General features: G+C 50.2%; 1 protein-coding gene across 6 annotated transcripts in view; it reads right to left on the bottom strand.

The window, feature by feature from the left end:
* Window positions 1-26,706, bottom strand: part of ESRRB (estrogen related receptor beta) — a 188,119-nt gene that overhangs the window by 58,672 nt on the left and 102,741 nt on the right. The window lies entirely within an intron of this gene.

The raw sequence follows: 26,706 nt of genomic DNA, 5'->3' as shown, positions 1-26,706 counted from the left end.
CTGGTCTCCACTCGGCACAGCCGGGAGCAAGTTTCAGACATTACCTCCAGAATCTTCTGAGGCCTCAAAGAAACTTTATTTTGATCAATAAACTTCAGCGAACCAGGTGTGGTGGCTCACACCTGTAAATCCCAGCACTTTGGGACGCTGAGAGGGGAGGATCATTGCTTGAAGCCAGGAGTTTGAAACCAGCCTGGGCAACATAGGGAGATCCCATCTGGTAAAAAAAAAAAAAATTAGCCTGGCATGATGATGTATGCTTGTAGTCCCAGCTACTCAGGAGCTGAGGAGGGAGGATTGCCCAGGAGTTTGAGGCTGCAGTGAGCTCTGATTGTACCCCTACATTCCAGCATGGGTGGTAGAGTAAGACCCTATCTCCAAAAAAAAAAAAAAACCTTCAGATTAGGCACCCTAGTTCTTTGCAAAGTTCTGATTTGAGGGTGACACACGATGGAAACTATTCACCCAAAATGTTTGGCCAACCTTCCTGCATAACAATAATACACAATGACTACAGTTTTATTTATTTATTTATTTTTTGAGATGGAGTCTCTCTCTGTTGCCCAGGCTGGAGTGCAATGGCCCAATCTCGGCTCACTGCAAGCTCCGCCTCCTGGGTTCAAGCCATTGTCCCGCCTCAGCCTCCCAAGTAGCTGGATTACAGGCACCCACCATCATGCTCAGCTAATTTTTGTATTTTTAGTAGAGACAGAGTTTCACCATGTTGACCAGGCTGGTCTCGAACTCCTGACTTCAGGTGATCTACCCACCTTGGCCTCCCAAAGTGCTGGGATTACAGGTATGAGCCACCGCACCCAGCCAATGGCTACAATTTAGCAGTCCTGGCAGTCCAGCTTTGGCCCAGAGACTCTAAGTACAGTGGCTTGGAGCTTCCCTGGGACCCCTATCTTCACTAAGATCAGAACCAGAGGCAACAGGTCATATGGCCAATTCAAGAAGGAATCTTGTGGCAAAGGCACCAGCCAGATTGGCTGCCCTCTGGGTTTTACAGCTGGTCCAGGCTTGGTACAAGAAGTCATGTCTGGAAGGTGGCTTCCAAAATCCCTCTCTCATTTCCCTTCCTAGACCCCGAGCAGACCAGCTTCTTCCCAGCCTACCTGTCCCCCAAGAGACACGTCTCCATTGGAATGCTTGAGGGAGCATTCTAACCCCAACTCTGAGCATCCGCCAACTATTTCTACCCACGAAGCCTCCCCGCCCACCCACAGAGTCCAGGTGAATTACCTGTATGGCAAGATCACTGTGTGGGGTAACAGAATGTTTCCTGTAAACCAAGCCCCTCTGCCCTGGCCATGCTGGTGGAGGAGAAGGTGGGCAAGGGTGTGCCCCTCCCACATACCAACTCCCAGGATGAAGGGAGGGGACCTGTTCCTCTCTCAACATGGACAAGAAAGGCAGCTGAGCTCACACCTGAGAGATTAAGGTGTGTGTTTAGGGAAACCCAGCTGTGGGTCACATTCCAGCCAGGATTGAGTCTGAGGGCGGCCTGGATGGTGGTGATCTGTCCCTGTCCTCGACAGGCTGCCTCACTCCCTGAGCCTCCTCTATGGAGATAGAGAGGAGGCTCATGCTTATGCCTGGAGCAGGTGAAAGGAAAGAGGGAAAGATCTTGGAGAGGAGCAAAGGATGGGGAGATCATAGGACAGTCCACCAATGGAAAGACAACTCATGGGTGCCAGGGAGGATCTCTCCCTCTTATCACACCCACAGAGCGCACTCGCATCTTGCAATTCATGGCCAAACAGCAATGCCACAAAATGTGTCTGTGCAACCTTATGATGGGGAGAGGCCTCCACTGTCCCTGGTCTCATTAATGGTTAATACAAATTAACCCCTCCTGGCTGGGTGCGGTGGCTCATGCCTGTCATCCCAGCACTTTGGGAGGCCGAGGTGGGTGGATCACTTGAGGTCAGGAGTTTGAGACCAGCCTGGTCAACATGGTGAAAGCCCGCCTCTAGAAAAAATATAAAAATTATCCAGCATGGGCTGGGCGCGGTGGCTCACGCCTGTAATCCCAGCACTTTGGGAGGCCGAGGCGGGCAGATCATGAGGTCAGGAGATCGAGACTATCCTGGCTAACACGGTGAAACTTGGTCTCTACTAAAAATACAAAAAATTAGCTGGGTGTGGTGGCAGGCGCCTGTAGTCCCAACTACTTGGGAGGTTAAGGCAGGAGAATGGCGTGAACCCAGGAGGTAGAGCTTGCAGTGAGCCGAAATCGTACCACTGCACTCCAGCCTGGGCAACAGAGCAAGACTCCATCTCAAAAAAAAAAAAAAAATTATCCAGGCATGGTGGCACCGGCCTGTAGTTTCAGCTACTCGGGAGGCTGAAGCACGAGAATCACTTGAACCCAAGAGGTGGAGGTTGCAGTGAGCCGAGATCGGGCCACTGCACTCCAGTCTGGGCAACAGAGCAAGACTCTGTCTCAAAAATTAATTAATTAATTAATTAATTAACCCCTCCTGAGGGGCTGCCCTTGACTATGGCCGAAGTCAAGGAACTCACTTTCCCACTGACCAGAAGCTGGGGGCTATAGACGCAAAGATAAAAGATAACTTAAGGCTCCTACTCTCCAGAATTTCAGAACTCCCAAAACGTAGTGTGTGAAGACAGAGACTCCTGGGTCTCTTCTGCTCCCCATGGAATGGCCCTGAGTCCTCGGAGACACCCTCCTATAAGCCCCAGTCCCCTGGTTGATAATCTCCTCCAAGTCCTTCTACATCTCTGTGATCATCTCCCTGGGCACTGCCACACAACTTCTTCCCAACCACCAGTGGAGTCCCCAGGAAAGACCGTCAGCCTGGCAAGGCCATCATTTGCCTGAGCGTCTGATGGGCAGGCAGGGGTGCACCTTGCTCCTCGGGCACCCTTCCAGGAGGCAGGCAGAATAGAACTGACCACGCCCTAACTTTTAGTCCCCTCCTGCTCTCCTGCTTTAGGTTTTGCTTTTCACAGGAAGATCCTAGGGCACTGTGAAAACCCTGCTGAGCAAGACACCTCCCAGACCCCAGGGACCTTCAGCCCAAACCTTCCCCAGGCTGCAGAGGGCTCCAGAGATCTCAGGAGATACACATGACATAAACAGTAATTACAGCAGTGGTGATGTAGTGAGCAAGTGCTCTATGTCCCCTGCTTCAGATCTGTGCCTTGATGGATAAGAGGCATTTGCCCCAAGGAAAGTAAATGGAAAGCTCCCAGCCCCTCCCAGGAGAGGGCAGCCCACGTTTTCCCAGCTGCCTCCCCGCACCGTCTCATGGCTGGACAACCCTGAAGGACACCAGAGCAGGCAGCGGTCTGCTCCCCAAGCCTTGGTTTCCTCTTCTGCTCCCCTCCTTGATCCAGAAGGGTGCAAAGCATCCTGCAGTGTTGGGGCCCCACCTCCAGGCCCTGGACGGAGACCCCCAGGGCTGAGAGAGAAGTAAAGCAGATGCTGGCCTCTATCAGGGTTGGTGCAGAAAGCCTGCTATTAACTCTTTCAGGGTTGGTGCGGGAAACCCGCTATTAATTTAGAGCCTGAATCCCAACTCAGGGGTGGGGGGGTCTAGTAATTTCAGTCCTCCAGCTTTCTCATTTCCATGACTTTTTTTTTTTTTTTTTTTTTTTTTGATATGGAGTCTCACTGTGTCACCCAGCCTGGAGTGCAATGGCGCGTTCTTGGCTCACTGCAGCCTTCCTGGGTTCAAGCAATTCTCCTGCCTCAGCCTCCTGAGAAGCTGGGATTACAGGTGCCCGCCACCACAACCAGCTAATTTTTGTATTTTTAGTAGAGACAGGATTTCACCATGTTGGCCAGGCTGGTCTCGAACTCCTGACTTTAGGTGATCCGCCTGCCTCAGCCTCCCAAAGTGCTGGGATTACAGGCGTGAGCCACCGCGCCCCACCTCATTTCTGTAACTATTATTTTGGCCTCCTCAGCACGCCTTTTCCAGGAACTGTCAATGTGCACCTACTATGTGCCAAGTGCTAGCCAGATAATGGGAACAAGACAGGAACAGCTCACGATCTCAAGACGCTCATACTTCCGTAGGAACAACAGACACTAAACCAACATAAGTGCACAGAGCGCCAGAAAGGGCCATGCGGGTGCCATGCTGATGGGGGCACTGCTGTGATGCCTCTGGTCTTGCTTCATTCACTCGCTCATTTTTCATATTTTCAGACTATATGAAGACCCCCAGAAGGCCACAGCTTCTTTTCTGGGTTGAAATTCTTCCAGGCTTTCTTCTGCCTGTTTTCCTCACTCTCAGGAGCCACCCGGCTGCCCCTCTGAGAGGCTGGGCGATACTAGCGGCTGCCCATCATGCCCCAGCTGCACGCGAGACACCTTCTTCCGTGCCATCTTATTTAATCCTTACAGCCTGTCCGCTCTGCCCTCCTATCCCCACCTTACAGAAGGAAAAGGCTGGCGCTTGGAGCCTGTCCCATTCGCTTGAGTCCTGGGAGAAGGAAAAGGCTGGAGCTCAGAGCCTGTCCCATTCACTCGAGTCCTGGGAGAAGCTGTGGTCCGAACTTGACTGCAGGTCCATGTTCCTTGCTTCATGACACTCTGCCTCTCTGCTACCAGGCCTGGGCAAGAGCCACTCCAGGCAAGGACCTCAGCTTTCCAACCCCCCAAAATGCAGACAATGTCTGACTGCTACCCAGAGTTCCAAACCCTAGAATCCTGTCACTGCTCTTTCTTTTGTTTTCTTTTCTTTCTTTTATTTTCTTTGAGACGGAGTCTGGCTCTGTCGCCCAGGCTGGAGTGCAGGGGTGCGATCTCAGCTCACTACAACTTCTGCCTCCTGGGTTGAAACAATTTTCTTGCCTCAACCTCCCGAGAGGCTGGGATTACAGGCGCGTGCCTCCACGCCTGGCTAATTTTTGTATTCTGTTTTTTTTTAGTAGAGACAGGGGTTCACCATGCTAGCCAGACTGGTTTTGAATTCCTGACCTCAAGTGATCCCCTGCCTTTACCTCCCAAAGTGCTGGGATTACAGGATGGGCCACCACCCTTAGCCTCGCTGTTATTTCTTAACCTATAAAGTGTCAGAATAGAGAACTCTCTGGAAGCAGAGCGGGAGAGAGGCACAGTGCTCTCTGAGCTGCCTGGTTCCTGAGGTACCAGGCAGGGGAAAGAAAGTTGCTGGAGAGGCTAGACCCTCTGGGAGACCTGCCCACTCCCTCCATCTGTCCTTAGCCCCCAGGACCTCATGTGTTCATTCATTCAAATGAAAAATGTAAAGGCAGGCCAGGTGCAGTGGCTCCCGCCAGGTGTGGTGGCACATGCATGTAATCCCAGCCACTGGGGAGGCTGAGGTGGGCAAATTCCTTGAACACAGGAAGCAGAGGCTGCAGTGAGCCAAGATTGTGCCACTGCACTCCAGCCTGGGTGACAGAGAGAGACCCCGTCTCAAAAAAATAAAAATTGAAATTAAAAATGTAAAGGCAGGACAGAGGGAAAGAAGTCCAAGAAGAAGGCAGAGAAGATGGAACCAGAGGTGTGGGAAAAGGGAAAGGCAGAACACGTCATGGAAATGGGACGAGCAGAGCCATCTAGAAGGGCAATGGGCAACAGATTCCATCCTATACGGTCAGGTGAAGTGAGAAGGGGCAACTATCCCCACACTTAGCAGTCAGGAAGTGGCTGAGGACATTCACCAGAGCAGGGTTACTGCACGGTGGGGACAGAAGCCATTTTGCAATGGCTGGAAGTAGTGAATGCAGATAATTCTTTCAGGAAAATTGGCCGTGAAGGGTAGAGGACTGGGCGGAACAGGGGTGCCTACATGAATACCTTCAGGCAGCACCAGCTACCTTGTAAATAAAGCATGCCCTCCTGGACTTGGGGGCTGTGGCGTGGAGAAGGAATGTTTTCTTATTATTGTCGGTATTAGTTGTCAGCTTATTTGATGAGAAGGAGGTGTGTTGAGAATGTAAGGAATTCAAGGTATTTAAAAATTAGGTATCCGTACCTCCCAGTTGGCCCTGAGCAATCTTGCTCCTACTGCGGGCCCAGTGTCATTACCATCACCGTCCCCCCTTCTCTCCCTGAAGTAGATCACGAATCACATGGCTACCCTATATTAAATATTAGCAGTAAAGAGCTAAATCAACACTTAATGGCTGAAGACACAAAATCCATGTCAGCTTTTCTCAAACTGTACTTCAGTCTTCACCAGAGGCAGCTGAAGGGCTTGGTGAACAGGTGGCTTCCTAGACCTGATCCCACTGACGTCATGTTTTGAAGAAGCATCTTTGCAGGCAGGGCCCAAGAAATCTGCAGGGAGGTTTGGTTTGGTTTTGGTGGTGCAGCTGTGATTCTTAAGGGTGCTGATTTTTCAGGGTGTGATTCTTAAGGGTGGGGTACCACTGGAAGAAGGGATGCCATCGTGAGAGGATCTTGTAAGAATTTGCAAGGAATCTGGCTGAGTGTGGTGGCTCATGCCTGTAATCCCAGCACTTTGGGAGGCCAAGGTGGGCAGATCACTTGAGGCCAGGAGTTAAAGACCAGCCTGGCCAACATGGCAAAACCCCATCTCTACTACAAATACAAAAATTAGCTGGGTGTGGTGGCACACACTTGTAGTCCTAGCTACCAAGAGGCTGAGGTGGGAGAATTGCTTGAACTTAGAAGTCAGAGGTTGCAGTGAGCCGAGATCACACCACTGCACTCCAGCCTGGGAGACAGAGTAAGACTCCGTCTCCAAAAACTAAATTAAAAAAAAAGTTTTCAAGGAATTTGGAGTGCAGTTAGAGAAACAGCTTATGCAGGCCAGTTGTGGTGGTTCACACTTGTAATCCCAGTACCTTGGGAGGCTAAGGCAGGCAGATCACTTGAGGTCAGGAGTTTGAGACCAGCCTGGCCAATATGGTGATACCCCGTCTCTCCTAAAATACAAATTAGCTGGGTGTGGTGGTGTGCACCTGTAATCCCACTACTCGGGAGGCTGAGGCAGGAGAATCACTTGAACCTGGGAGGCGGAGGTTGCAGTGAGCTGAGATTGTGCCACTGCACTCCAGCCTGGGTGACAGGGTGAGACCTGGTCTCAAAAAAAAAAAAAAAAAAAAAAGAGAAATAGTTTATTCAGTAAGAGTGAGAGGGAAGGTTGGCTGTACAGATGGGAAGTTTGTAGGTGGCAGAAGGGGGCACTGAGTGAGGCCCTCTTTACCCCCCAAACCCACCCACACCACCTCCACTCAGCCTCTAGTGACTCTGTGAAGTAGGAGGGACAGGGAGTGAAGGCGAGGACCGGAGGGCAGGAGGACTAGGAGAAGGAGGAAAGTTTGCAATAGCAACTGTGGGACAAGGAGGGAGCAGAAATCTGGGACACAAAGGTCCTCCAGGCCCCTTAACTCTTGATGCAGGTGCGATGATGCAAGGGGGCCCCATCTCCAGCCGCTGAGACCTGGGCTTCCATCCTCGGCACTACTGACATCTGAGGCTGAGTGATTCCATGTTGTGGGGCTGTCCTGGCACTGCTGGATGCTCAGGAGCACCCCCGCCCTCTACCCACTCAATGCCCATAGCACCCTGCCCCCAAATACGTGAGCCAAAACCTACAGACATTGCCAAATGTCTCCCTGGGAGCAAAACTGCTGAGAACCACTGACTTAGAAGTATGAGGGAAGAGGGTGGACAAGAGCGGGATGTCAGAAAGGGCGGGATTGGGAGAAAATGGAGAGGCGGTGGCGGTGGTCTCCAGGAGGCTGAGGCTGAGGTCCAGCAGGAGGAAGTAGCAAGAAAGCTGGAAGGTTGGGAGACAGAGTCTAGGCCTAAGACTAACACTTCAGATTTTAGAGGTGGCCATGGGGTGGTGGCTGAGCCGGTGTCCAGGAGGAGTCGCTGCAGGATGAGGCGGGAGGCAGCTGACCCTTGTGTTCTGGGGAGGAGCAGGGAGTGTCAAGTCCATCATCTGTGGCTGGCTGGGACCCAGCTCCCCACTGGATCGATGACTATTGACTCTTGGTGGGGAGGGAAGAGACGCCCATCTAAGCAGCCTTTGAAAGGGCAGTAGTCAGTGGTCGAAGCCCCTCGGGGCATCATTTTCCCTTTGATTCATCTCCTAACTGGAGCTTAGCAAGCGCTGTCCTGGCCTCAATTTCACCCCCATCTGATTAAACGCGGCCTCCCTCGTGCTCCAACCCAGCTCTGCCCTGGGCCTTCTCAGTAGCCAGCGTGGGACCCTGTTCCCTGCACAGCCTGATCCCCGGGGATGCCGAGCTTGCTGGGGGGCTCTTCCTGCCTCGGCTGGACATTGCTCTGCTGGACCACAAAGCAGGTTGAAGATTTTCCTAATGCAGAGATCAGGGGAAGCTCAAAAGTTCTGAATGAAACTCAAATTGCAGAACTATTTTCCCTTAACATCTAGAGGAAGACAGATTTCAGGGTATCAACAAGAGATCATCATCGGTGTTTTGTTTTGTTTTGTTTTGTTTGAGATGGAGTCTTGCTCTGTCATCTAGGCTGAAATGCAGTAGCTCGATCTCGGCTCACTGCAACCTCCACCTCTCAGCTTTAAGTGATTCTCCTGCCTCGGCCTCCTCAGTAGCTGGAACTACAGGTGTGTGCTCCCACGCCAGGCTAATTTTTGTATTTTTAGTAAAGACAGGTTTCACCATGTTGGCCAGCCTGGTCTTGAACTCCTGACCTCAGGTGTTCTGCCCACCTCGGCCTCCCAAAGTGCTGGGATTACAGGCATGAGCCATCATGCCCGGCCTCTCATGGTTTTTTAAGCTGGAATCTCAAGAATCTATCCCACACTAGGTGGCCTGCTGCTGGTCAGAGGGCAGCAGACAGAGGAATGGACTGGCCTGATAAGCATCTAGCCTGCTTTCCTCTGTGGGGTAGAGTCTACCCACCACACCCAAGAATCTGGGTCAGGCTGAAGGACGGCCCCCAGAGCCTCTTCCCTCCTGGGGCCATGCATTTAAGAGCTGGAACAAGCAGCTGGGCCACTTAATGGCTACAAGCCTGAATGCTGGTAGCAGATGTGTCAGTTCTATCCCTGATTGCTGTTGACTTTGAGTAACCAGGTCATCCTCTCTGGACCTCAGGGTCCTCATCTGTAAAATGGGCTCAATCACAGCCTGTCCTTCATAGAGTTGAGCAAGAGGCAATGAAGGCGAAATGCTTCGAACAGCGCAGGTGAGGAGCCAGCACTCGGTGGATGTTGCCTGAGGCCGTGTTTCTTCTCAGAAAGTCCAGTGGGCAGGCCTGTGGTTAAGCCCAGCAAACCCCTTCCCTCATCCAAGCTCCCCAGACCTAGAATTGAGGATGATTCTACAAGGAACTTGCCATAGACCAGGAGGGAAAGGGGCTGGCTGGGCAAATTAAGAAGATAAACAAGCCTGACACGGGAATCCACTCCATAGAAGAAAAATGGTTTCTGAACACTTGAGAGATTCTTATGTACATTTCAATAATTAATTTGCTAGCCAGGAGCCGTCAAAAGCTATCCATTAAAGCAGATCCTCGGACCCTCCAGCAAGGCTTTGTGTCACCAATCAGCCCCTCAGGCACCTGGAACTAATATAACTAAATTTCCTTTAAAGTAGTATTACAGAATGCAGAATGCCTCTAACAGGAGGGTAGGATGGGGAGGACCGTGTGGCTAGAAGCAAATTACTGTCAAGGTTCCAGTTTTCCTGTTGAACATGGATTCATGGGCACTTATTACATGGGAGGGAGGGTAGGGAAGGATGGAAGGAAGGAAGGAAGGAAGGAAGGAAGGAAGGAAGGAAGGGGCAAGTAGGCCAATGGCTAAGTGTTACTAACCAATGATAATGATGAGTCCAGTTCTGTGCACTGAGATCCATTAATTACACACACACACACATACACATAAAACTTAAACTCAGATTTTTCATCAAATTGACCTTCCCTCTGAGTAGTCTGAACTGCCTGTTTTGTTTTATTTTTATTTTTATTATTATTATTTTTTTGAGACAGAGTTTCGCACGTGATCTCGGCTCACCACAACCTCTGTCTCCCGGGTTCAAGCGATTCTCCTGTCTCAGCCTCCTGAGTAGCTGGGATTACAGGCATGCGCCACCACGCCTGGATAATTTTGTGTTTTTAGACGCGGTTTCTCCATGTTGATCAGGCTGGTCTGGAACACCTGACCTCCGGTGATCCACCCGTCTCAGCCTCCCAAATTGCTGGGATTACAGGCATGAGCCGCCACACCCAGCCTGAACCGCCTATTTTATTCATAGTTGGTGATTTTGTAATTGCTCCCGTGTGATTGAATCTTGGGTATGTGTATCTTTCAACTTTCAACAATAGGTAACATTTTTCTGGTCACACACTTCAGCTCAGCTGGAGTCACTGAATCCTAAGTTCTCAGAGATTTTTCTGACTACCCTGGTGACTTTCAGATAATAGAACAGTCCTAAGAAACCAATGACTTGCTCAAACTTATTAACTAGAATGCCAGGCTGCTGCAGGGGAGGCTGGGGCTGATGGGGCATTAGAGACACAGCGAGTGGTGACCTGTCCTGGAGATGAGCTAACTTAGAAAGCAGCCCTCCGATACCCTCTGTGTCCACGTTGCTAACATGGCCCCTTCTTTGTGACGGTTCCACTGTATTTGGCCTCCTCGGGAATGTTTTCCTAATGCTTTCTTTCTCTTTCTCCCCTTGGGGGCCCTGTGGGACCCAGGGCTGCAGAATGACCCAGGAGCATGGTGGTGGCTTCAGCGAGAGCTTGCCTCCCTCTGCACGCTCTGGAGCCCAGGCAAAAAATCTGTAATTAAGCATCTTGTCGTTAGAAAGATTAGTCAAAACCAGGCTGATCCCCGACAACTGATTGAAATCTCATTCCGCACAAATTACGGCATGGAAAATAATGATGGGTAATTAGTGCCTTTCAATCAGGGCTTTTTATCCATGATTTTCCAGGCTGCAGGCATCACAATGAGAAGAGAGAGGCTCTACCAAGGCAGAGACAACTGGAGGCAGAGTGGCTGCCCTGGGACAGCTGGGAGTCCCAGTTCACTGGCCAAACCCGGCACACGTGAGCTCAGGCTCACAGAGAGTGGCCGCTGCTGGCTTTTTGAAACTTCAGCCCTCACTTGGGTCCTCTCAGTCAAGTGTCCTTATGCAGGGCCCAGTGGTACCTGGTGGCTCTCACTTTAGTCCACCTAGCCTTGGCCAGCTCTGGGCTCTGACCACCACAAAGGGGTGTGTTTGAGGGAAGGACAACATCAAAAATTCAGAATATGCCCCCAAATACACCTCTAGTATCCTTCTTTTCTGTAGCGATTGGAGCTCTGACATCTGTGAATTTAGCTTAACTTTTCTCAAATCTGTTTTTATTTTCACTCTATATCAAAACAGTGATGTGGCATAAATATCCTACCTAATGGCCAGGTGCGGTGCTCACGCCTGTAATCCCATCGCTTTGGGAGGCCAAGGTGGGCACATCATCTGAGGTCAGGAGTTCGAGACCAGCCTGACCAACATGGAAAAACCCCGTCTCTATGAAAAACACAAAAGTACAGGCGTGGTGGCACATGCTTGTAATCCTGGCTACTCGAGAGACTGAGGCAGGGGAACCACTTGAACCTGGGAGGCGGAGGTTGTGGTGAGCCAAGATTGCGCCATTGCGCTCCAGCCCGGGCAACAAGAGCAAAATTCTGTCTAAAGAACAAAAACAAAAACAAAACATATATATGTCCCACCTACTGTCATTGAACACACTCAGTAGCCTCCAGATGGCTTTAGTCCTCACAATAGCCATGGCGCTGGGCCAGAGAGCTTTGTGGTTACAGCTGGACTGCTTGGGTTTGAATCCTAGCTCTGCCCCTTATGAATGGGGTTATTTAACCTTTAGATGCCTCAGTTTTCTCATCTGTAAAATAGGGATGTGAATTATAATATTCATCTCACCAGGTGGTCTTGAGAATTAGTGAGTTAATGCAGAAAAGAGCTTAGAACAATGCCTGGCATACAGGAAGTACTTAATAAATATTAAGAGTTGTTTCTAGCATCCCTGTTCGGTAATGAGGAGACAGCTTCCATTTAGATTCTTTAAAAAGTTCAATCCTAAATCAGGTAAGTCCGTCTTACTCCCTCTCGCCTTCTATCGTTCATCCATCCATGCATCTTCCCACCCACCCATTTCATTGTGTATTTGCATGCCTGTTACTTCCACTGACACAGTCCCATTTCAGGCAAAGGGGCCCACATTCAGGCACTGCTAGAACTGACTACCCAGCACTAGCCTGCCCCCTGGGAACTTCATCTGACCCCCAACATACATTGCCTGTCTTTCTGTCTGTGCACACGCACGTACACACACACACACACACACACACACACACAGCTCCTGCAGGAATTGCCATATTCTTAGAGACATCCTATATCTACCTTCCCGGCTCAGCTTATTGACCCAGGGTGGGCTCCTGATCCAAGCTGGGCCAGTGAGTCTCTGCCATTAGATTTTTGGTGTCAGGGCTGCCTCTCCAGGGACAGAGGCAGTAAGATGGACAGCTCAAGAGCTGAGCAAGGTCATCCTTCCCTCCCATGTGCAGTGAGAGAGAAGAATATCGAAGCTGGCAGCAGAGAGAAGCAACGGTTGAGGCAGAGAGTCCTGGGAGCCCCAGTTGCTGTTGGCAATTGCTCCTATGCCCCTGCAGCATCTCTGCTCAGGTGAACGAGCATGGCCTGATTCCCTGATGCTATAGTCCACTCAAGGGGGCTTCTCGCATTTAACCAAAACAGTAGCTCACACATTGTCTCTTTCATTCATTCACTCATTCAACTACTATTGTCTTAAATTTTTTTTTTTTTTTTTTTGTAGAGACAGAGTCTCCCCATGTTGCCCAGACTGGTCTTGAACTCCTGGGCTTAGGAAATCCTCCCACCTCAGCCTCCCAAATTGCTGGGATTACAGGTGTGAGCCAGCATGCCTGGCCTCAACTATTGTTCTTTGAATATCTACTGCATGCTTGACACTTTTGCAGCCCTGGGGATACACTGGTGAGCAAGGTGATTGGGTCCCTGCCCTCAAGGAGAGACAATACCATAGTTCATTGACTCGGAGCTGTACCATTTTTTCACATTTTACCATCTTGGCAATCAGAATTCACCTGAAATCAATGGCATGTCTTAGTTTAATTGAATTAGTGGTTCCAGAAATCATGGTGTCCCTTGCAATAGACGATGTCATAAATTCAATGACATACGATAAACAGTGTAGCTGAGACTGCCATGAGTTCAACAAAAGTTAATTCATTTTCTTGCTAGACACCAGGAGGACTACATTTCTAGTGTCACCCTGGCCGTTGGCTATGGCCATGTGACTGGGTCTTGGCCAATGGGATGTGGGCAAAGTGATATAAGCCACTCCCTTTTCTGGCCCATAAAAATCTCCCATAGACTCTTGCCCTCCTCCCCCACTCCACTCCCTCCCCTCCTCTCTCCAATTCCTCTCTCTTCCCCATCTTCAGGCCAGGGGGTTCCAAGACCCTGGGGGATAGCAGAGCCACAAATTAGCAGGAGCCTGGGTCCCTGAACACCTTGTGAAAGGTCACCTGCCAAACACCCTCACCTGTGGGCAATACCAACTTCTGCTGTGTTAAGCAACTGAAACACTGGGCTTATGTGAAACAATGCCAAGTGTCATCCCCCCTAACGTGATAAGTAAACAGCCAAATGGTATCAATGCCGTTAGTGCTGAGTGCTATGAGAAACAGCAGGGAGGGCTGGGTGTGGTGGCTCACACGTGTAATCCCAGCACTTTGGGAGGCTGAGGCTCCCAAAATTAGCTGGGCGTGGTGGTGGGCACGTGTAATCCCAGCTACTCGGGAGGCTGAGGCAGGAGAATCACTCGAACCCAGGTGGTGGAGGTTGCAGTGAGCTGAGGCAGAGGTTGCAGAGATCACACCACTGTACTCCAGCCCGGCCGACAGAGTGAGACTCTGCCTCAAAAAACAAACAAACAAAAAACCAGCAGGGAGGACACAGCATAGTGGGTCGGGGGAGTATCCAGATAGAGCTGCCAGAGAGGGCTTCTCTGAGGAAGTGACATTTAAGCGGGGGCCTGAAGAAGAGAGGGAGGGGCCACACAGGGAAAGCTCTATGTTGGAGGGACAGCAGGGAAATCCGTTGCTGGAAGGGAGGAGGAGGGGGCGGAAGGCGGGGAGGAGGGAGGGGCAGGCAGAACCCCCACACAGCCAGGGGCACTCAGGCAGGCCAGGACAGAAGGGCATCCAGCCCACCCGCATCCAATGTTTGAGTCCCTGTCCCTGAATCCCAGACATGTGACCACCTGCCTTGTAAAGACCCTAATGATAGAGAGGTCACTAGTTCAGGAGGCAAATATTTACGTCTTGCTCAGAATGCTAAAAAAAAAATAAAAATAAAAGGTTTTTTTTTTGTGAAAAGTAAAAGTGTTTCTTCCCTCTGAGTTTCCAGTTGCAGTTTATACAACCCCACCCCTCAGGACTTACAGAACAAGTCTAAGCCCTTCCATGAGATAGCCCTCCAGACTGTGGAAGGCAGCTCCTGCTCCCTGTGGATCCTCCCCTCTCCTCACCAGGTCAACATCCCCTGCACTTCTAAGAATAACCCGTCTGCTCTGTCTTCTCTTCTTAAAGAACAGCAGCAGGCCAGGAGCAGTGGCTCACACCTGTAATGGGATTTACAGGTGTGAGCCTCAGGGAGGCTGAGGTGGGCAGATCACTTGAGGTCAGGAGTTTGAGACCAGCACCACCAACATGGTGAAACCCCATCTCTACTAAAAATATAAAAACTAGCCAAGCATGGTGGTACACGCCTGAAATCCCAGCTACTTCAGAGGCAGAGGCAGGAGAATCACTTGAACCTGGGAGGTGGAAGTTGCAGTAAGCCGAGATTGCACTACTGCACTCCAGTCTGGGCAACAGAGTGACACTCCGTCTCAAACAAACAAACAAACAAACAAACAAAAAAGAGTGTTAGAACTGAGCACAGCTCTCCAGGTGAATTCTGCCCAGTGCAGAGCAGAGCATTACTGACACCTCCCTCATCCTGGACACTATACTTCTGCATATACAACCCAGGATGCAATCGGTGCTTGGCTCACGTTGCTGACCTCCACTCTGATCACACATCTGAGTCTCTTTTGTGTGGGTTGTGACTGGGCCTCACTGCTGCCCCCTGTGCATTCCCAAAGGACAGTGTGCAGACCCATACAACGAAGGGGACAAAACTTCTATCCACTCCCTGGTCATGGCCATGGCCCTTTCTACATGGCCGTGTGCACACCAGGACAGGATCAGGGTCTGAGAAAGGAGGTCAGCCGGCGCCCCACGAGCAGAACCCACATAGGAAGCTTAGGGCTCCCAGCAGTCATTCTTCATCCTGACTCAATTTTTCAGCCTTTGTGCAAATGGGCAGCCTGGGCAGATGACAAAGAGGCGTCTTAACTCTGGACAGATAGGGACTGGCTACTGCAGCCAACTGGGATCCCTGTTCTGATCTCTGTAACGACAACAGGGCTTGCTCTCTATGCTCAGGACAATGGTTATTAAATCATTGATTTCTTGCAACAACTAGTTGAGGTACTATCATTTCCCCCATTTTGCAGATGAGCAAACTGAGGCCCAGAGGGGTTAAATATCTTGGCAGGGACCACGCAGCCAGAAAGTGCTGTTGTGAGTTACATCATGAAGGGGAGTAAGTCACAACACTCCTCTGCTCAAGACAGCCAGGGGCTCTGGTGAAGCAGGAGTCCTTGCCACAGCTCAGAAGGCCTCCGGGTCTGCCCCCCAACCTCTGTCATGCTATCTCCTGCCCGCTCTCCCCTGAGGTCACTCCATCCCAGCCATACTGGCCTCCTGGCTGGTTCTTGACACCAATCACTTTCGCTCCTCAGGGTCTTTGCTCCCCGTATATGATGGCAGAGGCTGTCTGTTTTCTTTCCTGCCCTACTCCAGTGTCTAGAATAGTAGTAGACACACAGAAGGTGCAGAATAAATATTTGTTGAATGAGTAAGGAGGGTTAGGTGGGATCTAAGGACCCCAGTCAAACAACCATTACAGTTTCCAGAGGCCTGCACTCCCTCAGGATTTGACAGTCACAGGCCTGAGGCACAGGACAGGATCAAGGTCTGAGAAAGGGAGTCCGCCAGTGCCCCAGGAGCAGAACCCACAGAGCCCCTGGGGCCCAGTGAAGCCCACGAAGGTTCCTAAATGATCCACCTTGCCATCAGTTTTGATCGAATTCTGATCATCCTGGTTTAAAGAGTTTATGAAAGGATGGTGCGGTGGCTCATGTCTGTAATCTCAGCAATTTGGGAAGCCAAGGCGAGCAGATCACCAAGGGAGCAAAGACCCTAAGGAGTTCAAGACCAGCCTGGCCAACATGGGGAAACCCCGTCTCTACTAAAAATACAAAAACTAGCCAGGTGTGGTGGCATCCACCTGTAATCCCAGCTACTCAGGAGGCTAATGCATGAGAATCGCTTGAGCGTGGGAGGCGGAAGATGCAGTGAGCCGAGACTGTGCCACCGCACTCCAGCCTGGGTGACAGAGAGAGACTCTGTCTCAAAAAAACAAAACAAAACAAGTTTATGAAAGATGTATGCATTTTTCTTACTTTCTGGTTTTGGTTGCTTTTTTGTAAGTACCCCAAGCCACTTCATGTGTTGGCCGGCAACTTAGAGAGGCTAGAGTCTGAGAGCCAGTCATTGAGACATCTGCTTTCAAAATGCTAAAAACTATATGTTAACACAAAATCAATGTAATTTGTAAAGAAACTGTGGGAAGCGGGGCTGGAAAGGGGTTGCTTGACTTCAGAGCCAGAACCCCACTGTGTAAAGAAAAATGTTTCACCGCCCCCTGCCCTTGAGAGAGGGAACTGACAGGGCCTGGGCATGAGGGCTCTGGGCCCAGCTCACCTGGATCAGAATCCTGGCCTGTCACTGACTCGCTGTGCAACCATTGCCTGACCTCTCTAGGACTTGGTTTCCTCATCTGCAAAATGGGTAAGATAGACATATCTACCTCATAGAATTATTTTGAGGAGTAAATGACCCAATGATGTGAAGCATTGATGGCTCCTGTACATTGTAAGTGCTCGAAAATATGTGCTATTATTTCAGCTCTCTTGGGTACAGGTCCTGGCAGCCACAGCAAGGGTGGTCCCTGCCCACATGGTTCTCAGTCGTGTCCTCTGTAAACTGAGTATAAGAAGGAAATGGTGGCCAGGCGCGGTGACTCATGCCTGTTATCCCAGCACTTTGGGAGGCCGAGGCAGGCAGATCATGAGGTCAGGAGATTGAGACCATCCTGGCCAACATGGTGGAACCCTGTCTCTACTAAAATGCAAAAAAAAAAAAAAAAAAAAATTAGCTGGGTGTGGTAGCAAGCACCTGTAGTCCCAGCTACTCGGGAGGCTGAGGCAGGATAATTGTTTGAACCTGGGAGGCGGAGGTTGCAATGAGCCGACATTGCACCACTGCACTCCAGCCTGGCAACAGAGTGAGACTCCATCTCAAAACAAAAAAGAAAAAAAAAAAAAAGAAGAAATGTGGCAAGGGCTGTGTGTGCTCACACTCGGAAAGGAGAAGCAGAGGTAGGGGTCACTCCCAGGCTCCTTGGCCTTCTAATCCAGGCATTTGCGGGAGGGGACTGTAGCCACCAGGACTGCCCTTGGCAAGACTGTCACTTATCACACTAGCTTCTCCAGACAGGGCATTTTGACTATTGATCTGATAAATAAACAGCCTGCTGGCTTGATCAAAATGTTGTTTTGCATTTCAATTACTGCTCACTGATGCAACCTTCATCCTGCAAGATGCTGTTGGCAATGGCAGAGCCCTGCCACTGGCTGGAGAGGTAGAGCCACCCCCTACCAGTGCCCAACCACACCCTCCCTCCCTGGGAAGTGAGGGGTCCTTGGGGAAGACAGCAGCTCTCAGGGAGGGGAGAGAGGAGAGTGACAGGGGGACTGGAGGGGCAGCTGTGGCAGGCAGGAAGACTGCAGGTAGCCAGACTGGGACACACCTAACCTAGCCTGTGCCCTCCAGGGACCTCAGTGCCCCTGCTGCTTTGTGGAGTGGCCTTGGGCATGTCATTACACTTCACTGCATCTTAGCTGCTGCATCAGTAAACTGGATGCAAGAAAAACTCTCCTATTCCACTGGGTTGTTGTAAGGACACATGGAGTAAACAGATGTGCGAGCTCTTTGGAAGAAAAAGAGAGACACGAATGCTGCTATATTATATAACCGAAAATAATACTACATTTCCTTTCTTTTTAAGCACTTGCTATGTGCAAAGTGCTTTACACACATACGCTTATTTACTCCTCAAAATAACTCTGGATTTTTCATCCTAATTTATACATGGGAAAATCAATCGAGGCACCAGACATTGTCAGGTGGGCCCCACACCTTCCATGGCACGTGGAAAGTCAAATATTTGCCCTCTTAGCCATCCTGATGCCAATGTATGGGATTTTAATCACTCTGGGGTTACCCATCTCTGGAGAGGTGACTCCAGACAGGCTTCCTTCTTCCCTATCCTGGCCAACCTAGCCTTTAAAGGTGGGCAGAAGAGAGATGGGCTCTGTCCTCCTCTGGCTGGATCCAGGCTGGGAGGAGGGGCAAGGCTGCTGACAGCTGGCTGGCCAAGCAGACTCTTTCCTAGACTGCTTGAGTACTGGGACCAGTGTTCCAAGGCCAGCATCGGGCCCCAAGGAACCAGAGGGTGATGGGTGAGTGCTTTGGGTGCTCAGTGAGACACTGCAAGGGTCTGAAAACCTGGGCACACCTCACTGCATGGGACAGGCAGAAGAGATATCATTTAGAGCCAGAGGAATCAGCAGGGCCATGTCATCCATGTGCACAGGTGGGGTGTGTGTGGGTGGTCTGCAAGCTCTGAATTTGGAAACTTTGATGTGGATGAAATGGGAACCCCTGATATAAAGGACATGGTGGCCACCAGTTTCAGGGGACCCCTTTTTGAAAAGGACAGTCCATCCCTCCAACCTCTGTGTGCTTTGGTCGAATAGAAGGTAATTTTTGGCCATTTGGCCCAAGTGCCAAAATTGCTTTGTCTTTTGTCCTCACAGAGCACTGACCTAAATGTACTGCCTTCTCTCTCTCTCTCTGTCTCTCTCTCTCTCTCTCTCTGTCTCTCTCTCTCTCTGTCTCTCTCTCATACACACACACACATACACACACTCACACCCTCTAGGAGAAGACCTATTAGCTCATGCACTTAGAACTGTGGCCTCCCAACTCTCCCATTAATGTCGGAACTGCAACTTTGTAGTTTACTTTTCAAGTTTTAAAATATAATAAATAGCACAAATGCCTTCTGAGTTCTTATTATGTTTGGTAGAAAGAGCCCAGTGACTAACTGATGTGGTGTCTGCTCTGAGGCTGTGTGTCCTAGAGACAGCCACTTGCCCTGTCTGGCTTCAGTCATTCTATGTCCCTTTCTAGAAAACAGAGAACCCTCACCATCTACTGGAGGGGCCTGAAGATGCATGAAACAGGAGGTAAGACAGTTGGCTCTCTGGCAGGAAGCTGGACCACTGGTCCTGAGATTTACCTGGGAAGCTGCCTGCTAGTCATGAACCTTTTGCTCATTTGCTCATGCTGGTTTCATAGGTAACTCAAGGGTTAAAAATGAAGGGTTAAAAATTACCTAGAGAAAAAAAAACTACGTTACAAAATTAAACACTCGCTGTAATACAATGGCCTGAGACCAATATGGTGTGTAAAGACTGAGAATCCATAACTCTCTAGCCTCTTGCCCCATGAGTCAGATCCCTAGCCAAACCCCAGTCCTCCTGCCCCATGAGACAGACCCTCTCCTTCCCAGGATCCAGGGCTCTGGGTTTTCCTGCCCACATCCACCCCAGAGCTGCCTGCCCCCTCTGCCAGGCAACTCAGGCCAGCCTAAACTGGAAAGAGCGCAGGGTCTCTCGGCCCATGTGCAAGTCTTGACTTTGCCCTTCCTTCCTCCACGCCCTTCAGCAGGTTCTTGACCTTCTATGAGCCTCCAGTAACCCATTTTACTACCATAACTCATGGAGTTATTGTGAGGATCAATATAGAATATGATCTTCAAAGGCTTTGCAAAGTGCTTCCTGCAAAGTTGTCACAACCTCCCCACTATCCTCACTCTGGCATTTCACAGCCCCAACTCCTGCAAGAGGAAGTGAATGTCTTCAAGGTAATCAGTCTCACCAGGCGCTCAACCAGCAATGAAACCGAAAAGAAACCCCAAGTTCATGAGCACTTCCATGTCTCACCCCAGTTAATCCTCATCAGGCTCGGGGGTGAATATTCTCACCCCCAGGATAAGAATGAAGCATGGAAGATTTCCTTGTTCAATGTCACTTAGTGGGTAGGGAGCAAAGCCAGGACTGAACCCAGCACCGTGTCCCCCACCCTTGATTCCTGAGTTCTAAGCTCGACCTCAACGTTTTGCAGACTCAGTCAGGTGCGGTGGCTCACTCCTGTAATCCCAGCAGTTTGGGAGACCGAGGCAGAAAGATCACCTGAGGTCAGGAGTTCGAGATCAGCCTGGCCAACATGGTGAAACCCCATCTCTACTAAAAATGTAAAAATTAGCTAGGCGCAGTGGCCCATGCCGGTAGTCCCAGGTACTCGGGAGGCTGACACAGGAGAATTGTTTGAGCCTGAGAGACGAAGGTTGTAGTGAGCCGAGATCGCTCCACTGCACTCCAGGCAGGTGACAGAGCGAAACCTCGTCTCAAAAAAATAATAATAATAATTTTTTTTTGTAGACTCTTAGCATCACGATTCCAAATAAAAATAGATAGTTGAAAAATGGAAAAGCAAAATACCTGGCCAGCACTTCTAAAAACTCTCAAGGTGGCCAGGCACGGTGGCTCAAGCCTGTAATCCCAGCACTTTGGGAGGCCGAGATGGGCGGATCATGAGGTCAGGAGATCGAGACCATCCTGGCTAACCCAGTGAAACCCCGTCTCTACTAAAAAATACAAAAAACTAGCCGGGCGAGGTGGCGGGTGCCTGTAGTCCCAGCTACTCAGGAGGCTGAGGCAGGAGAATGGCATAAAGCCGGGAAGCGGAGCTTGCAGTGAGCTGAGATCCGGCCACTGAACTCCAGCCTGGGCAACAGAGCGAGACTCTGTCTCAAAAAAAAAAAAAAAAAAAAAATCTCTCAAGGTTAGGCTGAGCACGGTGGCTCACGCCTGTAATCCCAGCAGTTTGGAGGCCAAGGCAGGCAGATCACTTGAGGCCAGGAGTTTGAGACCAGCCTGGCCAACATGGTGAAACCCTGTCTCTACTAAAAAATAAAAAATTAGCTAGGTGTGGTGGCAGGCACCTGTAATCCCAGCTACTAGGGAGGCTGAGGCACGAGAATCGCCTGAACCTGGGAAGCAGGAGGTTGCAGTGAGCTGAGATCTCTCCACTGCACTCCAGCTTGGGCGACAGAGCAACACTCCGTCTCAAAACAAACAACCAAACCAAAACTGTGAAGGTTTATGAAAATCATGGAAAGTCTGAGAAACTATCACAGATGAGGGGAGACTACACAGACATGACAATTAAATGCAGTGTGGGATTCTGCATGGGATCCTGGGAGAGAAAAAGGATATCAGTGGAAAAACAAATGAAATCTGAATAAAGTATGGAAGTTAGTTCATAGTAATGTACCAAGGTCGGTTTCTTAGTTGTGACAATTCTATGGTGGTAATATATGAAGCTAACAAAAGGGAAAACCAGACAAGGGACATACAGGAGCCCTCTGCACTATCTTGGCAATTTTTCTGTAAAGCCAAAGAACAATTTCATTTAAAAATTTGTTTGTTTGTTTGTTTATTTTACTTTTGAGACGGAGTTTCGCTTTGTCGCCCAGGCTGGAGTGCAGTGGTGCGATCTCGGCTCACTGCAGGCTCCGCCTCCTGGGTTCACACCATTCTGCCTCAGCCTCCCAAGTAGCTGGGACTACAGTAAAAAGTTTCTTTAAAAGTGGAAAAAAGGACAGGCACAGTGGCTCACACCTGTAATCTCAGCATTTTGGGAGGCTGAGGCAGGTGGATCACCTGAGGTCACTGGTTCAAGACCAGCCTGACCAACATGGTGAAACTCCATCTTTACTAAAAATACAAAATTAGCCAGGCGTGTTGGTGGGCATCTGTAATCCCAGCTACTCAGGAGGCTGAAGCAGGAGAATCACTTGAACCTGGGAGGCGGAGGTTGCAGTGAGCCGAGATCGTGCCTCTGCACTCCAGCCTGGGTGACAGAGCCAGACTCCATCTCAAAAAAATAAAAAGTAGAAAAATGTGTAAAAGCCCCACCTGGCTCTGCCTCTTGGAGGAGAGGGGAGGCACTCACTTGGCCCACCGCCCACCTGTTCTCACAAGGCACCTGCTTCTCCAGTGGCTCCTCCCTCATGGCCAGGGACTACCTGTGTGATGCCTCGGGCCTCTGGGAAGGCTTGTTCTTTCTGCCTCTGCACCTTCGCACCATAGATCCACTGCCTGCCATGCCTTCAGCTCTTGTCACTAGAAGTCACACTATAGTTTTACCTGTTAAGAGCCAAAAGGATGAGCAAACACTTCCAACCAGTTATCTCACTGCTACAGAATTATCCCAATATAGTCAAAAGTAACATGCTTGAAATATGCTTGAAATGCGTGTTCGCTGCACACACACACACACATATGCGCACACACAGGCACACACAGACGCTGCAGGAAACAACGTCGATGTTGATTAATAACACCACATCCACTGGGTTGAACTGTAGAATAATGGGAACTAGAAGACACCAGAGAAACACACTAGGAACAAAAGCTAGTCTCTTCCACGGCCTGCAAAGCCTGTGACCTGACCCCAGCCACCTTTCCAACTTCATGTCCCACCTTCCCACATTCCACCCACACTGGTCTCCTACTCTTCCCCAAGTGTGCCAAGGGCATCACCATCCCAGGGCCTTTACACTGACTGCTCCCCCTACCTGGAGTACCCAGATACCCACAAAGCTCACCCCATCATTTGTCAGGTCTCTGCTGAGATGTCACGTTTTCAGGGAAGACACCCTGACCCCCATCGGGTACTCTACATATTTTTTTTTCTTCTTCTTTTTTTTTTTTTTTTTGAGATGGAGTCTCACTCTATTGGCCAGCTTGGATTGTTGTGGCATGATCTTGGTTCACTGTAACCTCCACCTCCTGGGTTCAAGCTATTCTCCTGCCTCAGCCTCCTGAGTAGCTGGGATTACAGGTGCAAACCACCACACCCGGCTAATGTTTGTATTTTTAGTAGAGACGGAGTTTTACCATGTTGGCCAGGCTGGTCTCAAACTCCTAACCTCGTGATCTGCCTGTCTCGGCCTCCCAAAGTGATAGGATTAGAGGAATGAGCCACTGTGCCTGGCCATCCTATCTCTATTTAATATAAAAAGTTTTAAAACAATTTAAGTGCTTACCACTGTACTCAGCACATAGAGGTGGCTTCTACAAAGTTCACTCTCCGCACCCCTAAAGTTTGTACAGGGTATTTTGTTTTAGACTGAATCCAAATGTCACCCCTCTACAACTGTTCTGAGTTAGGCACTCCCCTCTGAAACTCCACTGAGCTTGGAACACACTAAGTTATAGATGCTAAAGTTGGCATCTTGCCAGTCCCCAACTCCATCCCACTAGCTCCTAGAAGGCAGGGCTCTTGACTTGCTCACATCTGGGTCCCCACAGCACCCTGACAAGTGCTGGCCCAGAGGTAGCTGTGATACTGAATGGATGGGCGACTCACAAACCAAGCCTGGGGCACTCAGAGGTAGAGTTTTCATAGAATTTAAAGGTGGGGGGATTCAGAGGCTCATTTACTTCAAGAACCTTTTTACAGATGAGGCCCTGAGAGGGCCAGGGACTTGCCTCAGGTCACTAGGCCTGGGAGGGCCAGGCTCCCAGCCCACAGAGCCACCACAGGCCACTGCACCTCCAGGCCATGGGCAGTCCTCCTGGTGCCTCTCTGGGAAAAGGCGCCTGAGGAGGAGAGGGTTACAGAGTATCTCCTTCCAATCAGCGATTGTGCTAATCAATCAACTCAATCAACTCAATTAAATCTAGAGTTTTTTTTTTTTAAGGAACAAACAAAAACAGCAGCAGAAAGCAATGACTAATAATCAAGTAGAATTTGATTATTTCTGTGTTGACTGGTTGGGGGAGTGGGAATCTGAGACAGGTCACTGGAGCAAGCGAAGAAAGTAAAGAGGAAGAGACTGCAAGCTCAGCAATGCAAGGGACTGAGCTGGGGAGGAACCGCAGGGGCAGAACTCAGGGCCTTCGAAATGAAAACCATGACAACCGTCACCAGACGCAGAAGGTACTGCACCCAGGCACCGCTCTAAGTGCAGAACACAGATTAACTCACCTCCTGTTCACAGCAACCCTAAGGGGTCAGAACTATTATGATCTTGTTTTATAGATGAAAAAACTAGGGAGCAAAGTAATTTGGTTAAGGTCATAGCTGGGGTGGAGCCAGGATTTATTTGAACCCCTGTGGGTTTTTGTGCTTCAGGGCATGTGCAGGGGCCTGGGGGAAGGTGCAGGCGGGGGGACAGTGCCAAGGGCGGGGATGGTCAGGAGTGAGGACGATGGCAGGGCGGGGACGGTGCAGGGGCGGAGACGGTGCAGGCGCCGCCCTGTTGCATGTGTCTGGGGATGGAACACTTGCTGCACATGAAAAATTGTTACTATTCACTTACTTATTTCATTTACTACACATCTACTGAGTCAAACACAACAGGGATCCTGCCCCTAAGCTCAGTAGCTCGTGGAGATCCAAATAAGTGATCAATGACCATAAAGTCACTGGACAAGGAAGGGTCCCAAAGCAACACGATAGGGTCACACACACATATTCATGGGACCCTGCGAGTGCCGAGAAGGAGTGTCTAACCCTCCTTAGGGGAAGGGAGTCAGGGAAGGCTTCCTGGAGGAGGAGTCTAGGCTATGTCTTGAAGGACAAGTAGGTGTGCGCCAGGCCAAGAAGGGGAGAGGGTGGGAAATGGCATTCTGGGCACTGGGACCAGTGTGTGCAAATCACAGAGACAGAGAACAGCAGCATACAACCAAGGAACTGGAGTTGGTGTGGGGAGTCCGGGACACAGGTGTGTGGCCAGGGCGGGGGCGCAGGAAGAAGGTAGGTCTGTCAGGAGACCAGGATGGGCAGGTGGGCAGGGGCCAGCTAGGAGATTCAACACCAGGGGTTTCAACATCACCCTTTGAGGGGCAGGCTCATCACACCAACAGCACTGTGGTGCAGCTTTGCCTCACCTGACCGCCCACACCCAGCTCTTTGCAAACTGCCTGCACAGTCCTCCCCTGCAATGCTGGGTCTGAGTGGGGTGGTCACCATTCACTTTCCACATCAAGGAAACCCAAGGCTCCAAAAGGTAAAATGACCAGTCATTCAGCTGGCTTAGAACTCGAGCCTTCTTTTTTTATTTTTCTAAAGGCACAAGCCACCATGCCTAGTTAATGTAACGTAATTTAATTTTTTGTAGAGATAGGCTCTCCCTATGTTGCCCAAACTGGTGTTGAACTCCTGGGCTCAAGCGATCCTCCTGCCCTGGCCTCCTGAGTCATTTGGATTACAGGCCTGAGCCACTACAACTCGGGCCTTCTGCTTCATAGTCCTGTCCTTATTTCCCCCACCCACCTTTCTTTGCAATACAAATGCATTAGCAAAGCTAGCTATTTAAAGGAACCCCGGAGCTAATCCTTATGTAAACGGAAAATCTTTCAGCAAAGCTAATAATCACTCCATAATCCAGCAGTTATATAATTCTGGATTTTATAGTACAGCATCCAAAGCTGAGGTATTCTGGTCCCTACAAAACCTTTGTCGGGGGGGATGGGGTTGGCATAAAGATCTGGTGAAAAGGTGTGGCTTGCAAGGAGGAGGATGGAGGCTCCCAGGTCAACAGCCTGGTGGAGGAGCCAAGACCTCACAGCTTCCAGCCAGGGTTGGGTGGGAGGGAGTATAGGGTACTAGGCGGTGAGGGAGAGGTAGAGGGGTAAAGAAAGGGGCTCAGCCCACTGGTCCCCACAAGACTGAAACCACGTCAGCCAGGTTGTTCCACATCTTCCAAATACCAAGAAACAAGAAAGGGAACTACCTCCACTCCTCAGAAGGGAAAACTGAGGTACTGAAGAACAGGAAGCCACTCCATCTACTCCTGTATCCCAGGAGCATGCCCCAAACCCTGCGAACAGCTTGGGCTGCAACTGATGCCTCTGTTCTCAGTCAGTCTTCCTGATTTGATTGTTCGTCCCCTGAGGGCAGAGTCCGAGGTCTGTTCTTTGTGACAGCACATAGCAGAATGCCAAGTAAACAGCAGGTTCTCAATAAATGTGAGTGGGAATCCAAACTGGCTCACTTTACAGAAATTAGATTCACAACAAGGATAAAGAAGAATCAAGATCTTGATTTAAAACTGGTAAAGAGGCCGGGCGCGGTGGCTCAAGCCTGTAATCCCAGCACTTTGGGAGGCCGAGGCGGGCGGATCACAAGGTCAGGAGATCGAGACCATCCTGGCTAACACGGTGAAACCCCGTCTCTACTAAAAAATACAAAAAACTAGCCGGGCGAGGTGGCGGGCGCCTGTAGTCCCAGCTACTCGGGAGGCTGAGGCAGGAGAATGGCGTGAACCCGGGAGGCGGAGCTTGCAGTGAGCTGAGATCCGGCCACTGCACTCCAGCCC

This window comes from Rhinopithecus bieti, unplaced genomic scaffold (genome assembly GCF_001698545.2).
Source record: "Rhinopithecus bieti isolate Rb0 unplaced genomic scaffold, ASM169854v2 scaffold_11380, whole genome shotgun sequence".
Taxonomy (NCBI): Eukaryota; Metazoa; Chordata; class Mammalia; order Primates; family Cercopithecidae; genus Rhinopithecus; species Rhinopithecus bieti.
The sequence above is the reverse complement of the archived record's forward strand: the minus strand, read 5'-3'. Positions and strand labels throughout refer to the sequence as shown.